The following is an 8,734-nucleotide window of genomic DNA, read 5'->3' on the forward strand; positions in this document are numbered from 1 at the left end:
CAAGTTCTAAGTTACTACAACCTAACCATCTATATGCAATACTTTTGAAACTCAGTGTTTATTTATTGGGAACTGCCTATATGGTTACCTCATTCTTTCCCTGGCATCTTTTCATATAATTGTCAATATCTGTAGCAGAATAGCACAACTAACTTAACTATAATTAAGTTAGTGCCTTACTAACTAGGAGAACATAGAAGAAAGAGGAAAGAAGGAGCCTTATATGTATTAAGTTACTTCTTATTTACTAGATATTTTACATAATGGGTCTCATTTAACGTCATGAACACTCCTTGTTTTGCAGATTACAAACTGTGGCTCACAGAGATAAAGTAGGAAACCCGAGATCTTGTATGTACTAAGCAAAAGATAGCAAGCACTCCTCCTTCTCTGTTCTGCCCATGTGGAGCTAGAGAGTACTGTGTTTACTTCATCTGTCCTGTAATCCAGTACAATTGCTTTCCAACTGCCTTTAGTCTTGCCTACTTTAACAATAACGATCAATTGAACAAAACTGAGCTAAACTCAAATTTCTCTAGAAAACAAAACATTACCACAAAATAAAAAAAAAAAAACCAAAACAACAAAAGCAAACACCTGGGGAGATAAGTAAAGGAATGGAGGTGGTATAGATTTACTCTGCAAAAATGTTTTTCAAAGTCTTTTAATAACTGTTATATGAAGAAAAGTGGTTCCATGGTCAAACAGGTTTAAGAAATGTTGGGTTAGGGGCGCCTGGGTGGCTCAGTCGTTTAAGCATCCAACATCAACTCAAATTATGATCTCACAGCTTTGTGAGGTCTGTGCTGACAGCTCAGAGCCTGGAGCCTGCTTCAGATTCTGTGTCTCCCTCTCTGCCCCTCTCCTGCTCTCTCTCTCTCCCTCCCTCTCTCTTTCTCAAAAATAAATAAACATTAAAAAAAAAAAAAAAAAAAAGAAAGCCTGGGGTTAAAATCAAGAACTACTTCCTATTCCAGCCATAATGGAATAACTGGTGTAAGAATTACTATTCTGTCACAGACAACTCAAAATCCAAGACAAAATATATAAAACGACCGTTTGAAGGACTTAGCAACCACTCAGGCTGTGATCTTTGACAGAGGGGTAGGCACATGAAGTGAGCTCCACATTCACCAGAGCTTGTGCCCCTGGATGGGGTGGAGAAAGCTTACTGACCACCAAAATTTGGTGCTCTCCTTCTATAGTGCAGAGCTGTTTGCCAAGAAGCAGCTGCTCAGCCAGAACCTATTATTTCTCTGCCACTGTCAAAGGAAAGGGGCTTAAAAGACTAATCAGCCCAAAGCAATGTGAACAGAAGTAATATATCACTTCTGGGCTGAACTTGATGGAGATGTGTATCACTTCTGAGCAGAAATTAACATGTCTTCCATATAGCCTCTTTCCCCACTGCCAGAGGAATGGAAAGTCTCCAAGGAGAAGTCATGAGATGGAAAAAGCATGGGTCCTGGAATGACCACATATAAGGCCATCTATCAGGTATATCAGGATTGGATATGACATTAATGAAAAACAAACTGTTTAGACCACTGAGATTTGGGGGTTTATTTATTAAAGCAATTAGTGTTCTATTTACTAGTGCATAGGTATTTGTTACAACAAAACTTCATTTCACCAATCTTTTTGATCAGCAGTTCATAATAAAGAGGCATCCTTTGGAAAGAAATGGTCCCTGGTATGAAAATAAAAAGAATAACCTAGAGAATCCTAGTTAATTTTAGTTTGAATCAACTGGGTGACTGTCAACAGGGGGTTGAATTCTTATGCCATGCGACTAATAGTTGATGAGGGGAGAGATCATCTTTCTTCTTCTACATCTAGGCAAGGTGAATATCTGTCCAGGATGAAAACAGTGACCAAGGCAATTACTGCTGACCAAGGAGGACATGGAATCTGCACTTTGGAAGGCAGGCCAATTACTAAAGGTCACATATCAGTAGGTGGCAGTCTTTTAACTCTACATTCAGTATTCTCTAGTAGGTTTCTGTGGAAAACCTGAGTTTTCACTCTGAGGGACAATGATAGTTTGAGGTAGATTTATTTAGGCATTCTCACTCTGAAGAAAATCACATATTCTAATTTGCATACATCACATATGCAGAAACCCAGAGGTTCACCTCTACCTTTCATGAGGCTGCTTACGTACAGATACCCAATGTTCACAAATGTGCACATGCACATACACACGCACCCACACATGTACACACACACACACAGAAACTGCTTCTGTAACTACACCTGCCAACATCCTATATATTTTAGCTCCTGCATTTAACTTTTATTCCCAGCAAATTCAGTGTCATAGAGCTATACCTCCTTGAAGTATATTCACCATGTAGAATATTACACCTAGAGAAAATCTTACATCAATATATCTCTTTTCATGACAATTGCCACTTATTCATTTAAAAAGAAAGGCTGGCTCTCACCATATAAAACCTTTGAAGACACTATTTACCATGAACATACGTCTGTGTGCACACACGCATATGTGTATATATGTGTTAAGAGACACTAAGAGGTTGACATGGAGAGACATACTCATCTTTTAGATTTCAAGACTGTGGTAAACATAAAATCAGTTTCTGTGTTGCATAGAAAATGTTACTTGAGCCCCCAAGGAAACCATTTCTGGCAGGATATTTTAAATTTCAGTATTGCATTATTGTGTGATTTAATTTCAGTATCACTAATATTTAAAAATAAAATTGTAATTTTCCTTTAAATACTTTATTTTCAATTGCTGTATTCTTTTGATTCATAATATTTATTTTTTTAATTTCTTTATTTCAAGTTTTTATTTAAATTCTAGTTAGTTAAGGGGTGCCTGAGTGGCTCAGTCAGTTCAGCATCCGACTTCAGTTCAGGTCATGATCTCAAAGTTCATGGGTTCAAGCCCCACATCAGGCTCTGTGCTGACAGCTTAGACTCTTCAGATTCAGATTCTGTGTCTCAGATTTTGTGTCTCCCTCTCTCTCTCCCCCTCCCCTGCTTATGCTTTCTTTCTCTAAAAAAATTAAATAAATAAATAAATAAATAAATAAATACATAAATAAATTCTAGTTAGTTAATATATACAGTAAAATTGGTTTCAGGAGTAGGATTTAGTGATTCATCACTTACATATAACATCCAGTGCTCATCCCAACAAGTGCCCTCCTCCTTAATGCCCATCACCCATTTAGCCCATCCCCCCATCCACCTTCCCCTCCTCCAGCAATGCTCAGTTTGTTCTCTGTAGTTAAGAGTCTCTTATGGTTTACTAATTTGTAAACAAAACAATGATTCTGTAATAAAAATACATACTCATTTTAAAACTTTAACATGATAACAAAAAGTACAAAGAAGTTTAATAATCATACCATATCCCAATGCACCACTTTTATCAACATTCAGAGAAAATCACTGCAGACAGCTTTGTGTGTCTGTCAGCACAGAACCCGACGCGGGGCTCGAACTCACGGACCGCGAGATCATGACCTGAGCCGAAGTTGGCCACTTAACCGACTGAGCCACCCAGGCGCCCCTAAGTTTCCATATTTTATTAGTTCTTTTCTTTTTAGAAAATTTACTTTAGCCATTCTTTTAGGTAGGTCTTCTGTCAACAAACTCTCTTATTTTTTCCTTCATCTGAAAATGTCTTGATTTCCCTTTTATTCCTGAAGGATCTTTTTGCTGGATAGAGATTGCTAGATAGACAAGTTTTGACACAAATGTTAGATCTTTTGTTTTGGTCCTACAGATCCTTGAGACTCTGCTCATTATTTTATCTTATTGTTTTCTAGTCTCTGTTCTATTGTTCAGATTGGGTAATTTCTATTATTCTTTCTTCAAGTTCACTGGTTTTTAAAAATCTATCTATTTCTGCTGTTGACCACATCCACTGAGTTTTTATTTCATTTTCTGTATTTTCACATCCATTTGGTTATTCTTCATACCTTTTATTTCTTTGTTGAGACTTCCTACTTCTTTTCTGAGTCTATTTTTTCATTTGCTTCAAGAGTTTTTGTAATTGTTCATTGAAATAGTCTTATGATGGCTGATTTTTTTATTATTAAATTTTTTAAGGTTTTTTTATGAGAGAGAGAGACAGAGCATGAGTGGGGGAGGGACAGAGAGAGAGGGAGACACAGAATCTGAAGTAGGTTCCAGGCTCTGAGCTGTTAGCACAGAGCCTGACACAGGGCTGGAACCCATAAACCCTGAGATCATGACCTGAGCTGAAGTCATACACTTAACTGACTGAGCCACCCAGGCACCACTATGATGGCCTATTTAAAATCCTTAGATAATTTGAACATTTCTGTTATCTCAATGTTTGCATCTATTAATTATTTTTTCTCATTCAAGTTGATATTTTTCTGGGTTTTGGTAGAGAAATGATTTAAAAAAATTTTTTTTAATGTTTATTTATTTTTGAGAGAGAGAGAGAGAGCACAAGCAGAGGAGGGACAGAGAGAGGGAGACACAGAATCTAAAGCAGGCTCCAGGCTCTGAGCTAACTTGTATACATCATATATGCAAGACTTTTAAACCTCAAGATCAGGATCTGAGTTGAAGTCAGATGCTCAACTGGGTGAGACACCCAGGTTCCCTGACAAGTGATTTTTTTACATGATATCTGGACATTTTGGGAATTGTGTTATAAGACTCTGCATCTTATTTAACTCTTCTGTTTTGGTTGGCCTCCTCAGACACCACTCTGGCAGGGTAAGAAGGGAACACTGCCTCATCACTGTCATGTATGGTTGGAAGTCCAGGTTCCCCACCTGACCCTCACTGACACTCAGGAGATAGGGGAACTCATTACTGGTGATTGGGTGTAGAAGTTCCAACTCCCCACTAGACATCTGATATACTACTGATATACTACCCTAAGTTCAAGGGGTAGGAGTGCCTCATTACTGCTCCTCACATGGCCTCCACTGACACAAATGGTGGAGTAACCTCACTACTGCTGGATAGTGGTGAAAGTCCTGAGTCTCCAGTAGGTATCTTCTGACAGAATCCCAGAGGGGAGGGGAAGAGATGTGTCATTCCTGACAAGTGGAGGTAGGAGTCCAGGTTCCCCATTTTGTTTCCACTAACACTGAGTGGGATGGTAGAGAGGGTCTTCATTATAAACTAGCAGAAGTGAAAATCCCAACACTCCTCATTACGCCTTCACTGATGGCACCCCAGTGGGGTTTTTGAGATGCTTATTCATAGTCTGGTCAGGGTGAAAGTCTCAGCATTTTGTTTGACCTTTGCTGGCAGGGGTTGGGGGGGGACAGTACCATGGTTTTTCTGTGGGGTTTTACTAGAGTACAGTGGTTATTGTCTAAAATTTTTCTATTTTGCTAGGCTGTTCCTTTCCTGGACCTCTGGATAGGGAGAGCTGGCCTTTGTTGGAGCATGTTTTGTTTGTATCTGTTGGTGCTTCTCGGTTGCCAGCTCCTCTAGAACCACGTCTGGGATCTATGCAGAAAAAAAAAAAAAAACACCACACACACAAAAAAACCCCAAACCAAGGAGTTCAGCACTGTGCTCTTCCCTGATTCCTAGGCTACCTTATTCTTTCCATCTTTCAGAATTTTTCATGTCTACAAACAATAGCTAGAGCTTTAGTTTTACCTAAATAGAGGAATAAGCAAAAGTATGTATACTCCATCTTTTCTGGAAGCTAAAATTTCTATAATTTATTTTTAACTATAATACCAGAAATTTTAATTTTTAATCTTAATCCTTAAATATAAAAATAGTTAAATTTATTTTATATTTACAACCAATCCCTTTTACCACCATTTACCCATCATGATTCCATTTTTGTTTGGCTACTTCATCTTCAAGTAGAAGATTTTCAACAAAGTCTTGTGCATAACTAACTTTTTCCTAAGTTTCTATATGCTTGAAAACTTCATTCTGCTGCCTCTATAATGAAAGGTAAGTTTGGTGTATATAATTGGCTGTTATGAGTCTTCCATAATAAATAAGACACCTTAAATATCAAATTTTCGATTGGTTATAACTAGAAGATAGCTAGTTCTGATTGTTTAGGAGAAATACTTAGACATTACTCTCCTAGAAACAATAATACACCCTCTTCCATTTTAGCTGAATGTCCCCTTCCAATCAAATAGGGAAATTCATGATAAGGATGCTGATGACAGTATAAAACTAACAGTTACTGAATGCTTAGTATGGGTCATGCATCATATATATTTATAATACACAATATTATGAGATTATTTGTTCAATAAACACTTGTGGAACTCATGCTATATGCTAGCTATATTCTGGAGTCTAGGTAGAATCTATTCGTGTTCATGTTTTACATATGGAAAAATGAGTCTCAGAGAAGTTGAATATCTTGTTAGTAAAATGGCACAGGCCAATATTTGAAGTTAGATATGTATCATGTTTAATCACAACATATACTTACTTTCTAGCTGAATAAATATGATAAATCACATCAGTACCATGAAATAAAATTCAAATCCTTGGGCTAGTACTCAGAATGTATAATTACATGATTTGTACCTGACATATGATTTGATTAGATTTATTTAGCAAGTAGGAATTTTAATGTCATAATTTCAAGGTAAAATGTCACATACCTCTCAACAAAGAAATGATTCCTTACCATCCTTCCCTTCAAAAACCTTCAAAAAATTGAAATTTTTATCATACCCTAAAATGTCCTGTTTTTTTTTTTCCTTCAAATATCTTACAAATTCACTGTCATCATTAAACCATAAAACAGGCTGAGAATCAGGGAAAGCATTAGCAGGTTGTCTTCTCTGTGATTAAAGGAGCTTTTGTTTGAACATGAAGAAAAAACAAACTGACTACAAAGATTTTTAGGTAGAAGAACAGCCCCCCTTTAAAGAATTCTCTTTATTTTAAGGACTTAACCAAAATTTAATCAAGACAGAAATAAAAAGCAAAGAAATTCTGTTTCTTTTTTTCTTTGAGAGGGAAGATGATAGCTTGATTTCTAAATTAAGAGCAAAATAGTAAAACTTCACTTAATATTCTGGTTACATGCTGGGCAATTAGAGTAGAAGGAACTATGTAAAGACGAGAAGAATAGGAAAATGGCACGGGGAGCATCTCCCTTTCAGGGATCTTTTGGTTTCCCCAAAACTCAAATTGCCATCCTGGCCTCTGTACTTTATCTCTGCACAGCCCACCAAACCTCACCATTCAACAACTAGCCCCCAAAACACTTTTCCAGACATCTCTGTCTTTAAATTGGTGTCTTTTACTTCATACTTAAAGTAATCATTGCTATAGTTGGGATTAAGATTTACTATATGAGTATTTTCTCTTCCTTGAATATTTTTTTTTGTTTTTTATTTTATTTTATTTTTGGTCCCCTCTTTTCCTGGTTTTAATTTAACATTGTATATCATTACATTTTATCTCCTCTCTTAGCATGCAATATACTTCTTTCTAAAAATTTAAGTAGTTGCTCTAGAGTTTCCAATATATGTTTTAATCTAAATGTACCTTAAAAATAAAAATATAACATTTTACATGTACTGTAAGTAACTTAAAACATTATCCTCAATTTTTCCCTCCTGCTTCTTTTGGTACTGCTGTCATTCATTTCACTTACCCATATACTAAAATTATCTAATACATTGTTACTATTATTACTTTAAACAGATATCTTTTAGATCAATTAAAAATAAGAAAAATACAAGATTTATTTTACCTTCATTTATGCCTTCCTTGACAATTTTCCTTTATGTAGATTTGAATTCTTGACCTATACTATATTTCTTCTCCCTAAAACACTTCTTTCATTCTTTCTTGTAGGGCAAATCTGCTGGTGATTAATTCCCTCAGTTTTTGTTTGTCTGAGAAAGCCTTTATTTCCCCTTCACATTTCAAAGATGATTTTGCTGGATATAGAACTCTATGTGGGTGAGTTTTTTTCTTTTGACTTTAATTATTTCACACAATTCTCTTCATGCTTGCATGGTTTCCTACTGAGACTTCGTATCTTTGTTCATATTGCTTCATATCACTGTACTTCATATCCTTGTCCTCTATAGGTAAAGTGTAGTTTTCCCCTGGCTTCCTTTGAGGTTTTCTCTTTTTCTTTGGCTTCCTGCAGTTTGAATATGATATTCCTAGGTGTAGGTTTCTTGGTATTTATTGGATTTGATATTCTCTGAGCTTCCTGGACCTATGGTTTTGTCTTTTGTTAATTTTGGAAATTTTTCACCTATTATTACTTCAAAATTTCAATTACCTCAAGCAGTTATTATTTCATTATTCTTCTGTTATCTCTTTCTTTTTCTCCTTCTTCAGGTATTACAATTATGTGTATGTCACACTGTCCCACAGTTCTTACATGTTCTGGTTTTTTTTTTTTTTTCCATTCTTCATTTCAGTTTGGGAAATTTCTATTGGCCTTTCCTTAAACTCACTTATTCTTTAGCTATGTCCAGTCTACTGACGAGCACCTTAAAGATATTCTTCATTTCTGTTACAGTGCTTTTGATTTCCAATATTTACTTTTGATTCTTTTGTATAGTTTCCATCTCTCTGCTTATATTATCCATCAATTTTGCATGTTGCATACTTTTTGTATTAGAACACTTAACATATGAATCATAGTTAATTTTAAAATTCCTGTCTAATAATTCCAGCTCATATCTAGGTCTAGTTATGATGCTTGTTTTATTTGTTAAGACTATGTTTTTTCCTTGCCCTTTGGTATGCT

The 8,734-nt window shown here is 35.9% G+C and overlaps 1 protein-coding gene across 2 annotated transcripts in view; it reads right to left on the reverse strand.

The window, feature by feature from the left end:
• Nucleotides 1-8,734, reverse strand: part of HPSE2 (heparanase 2 (inactive)) — a 663,646-nt gene that overhangs the window by 163,048 nt on the left and 491,864 nt on the right. The gene's annotated exons all lie outside the window — the stretch shown is intronic.

The sequence above is a fragment of the Puma concolor genome, chromosome D2 (genome assembly GCF_028749965.1).
Source record: "Puma concolor isolate L17-30 chromosome D2, mPumCon1.1.hap2, whole genome shotgun sequence".
NCBI classification, from domain to species: domain Eukaryota; kingdom Metazoa; phylum Chordata; class Mammalia; order Carnivora; family Felidae; genus Puma; species Puma concolor.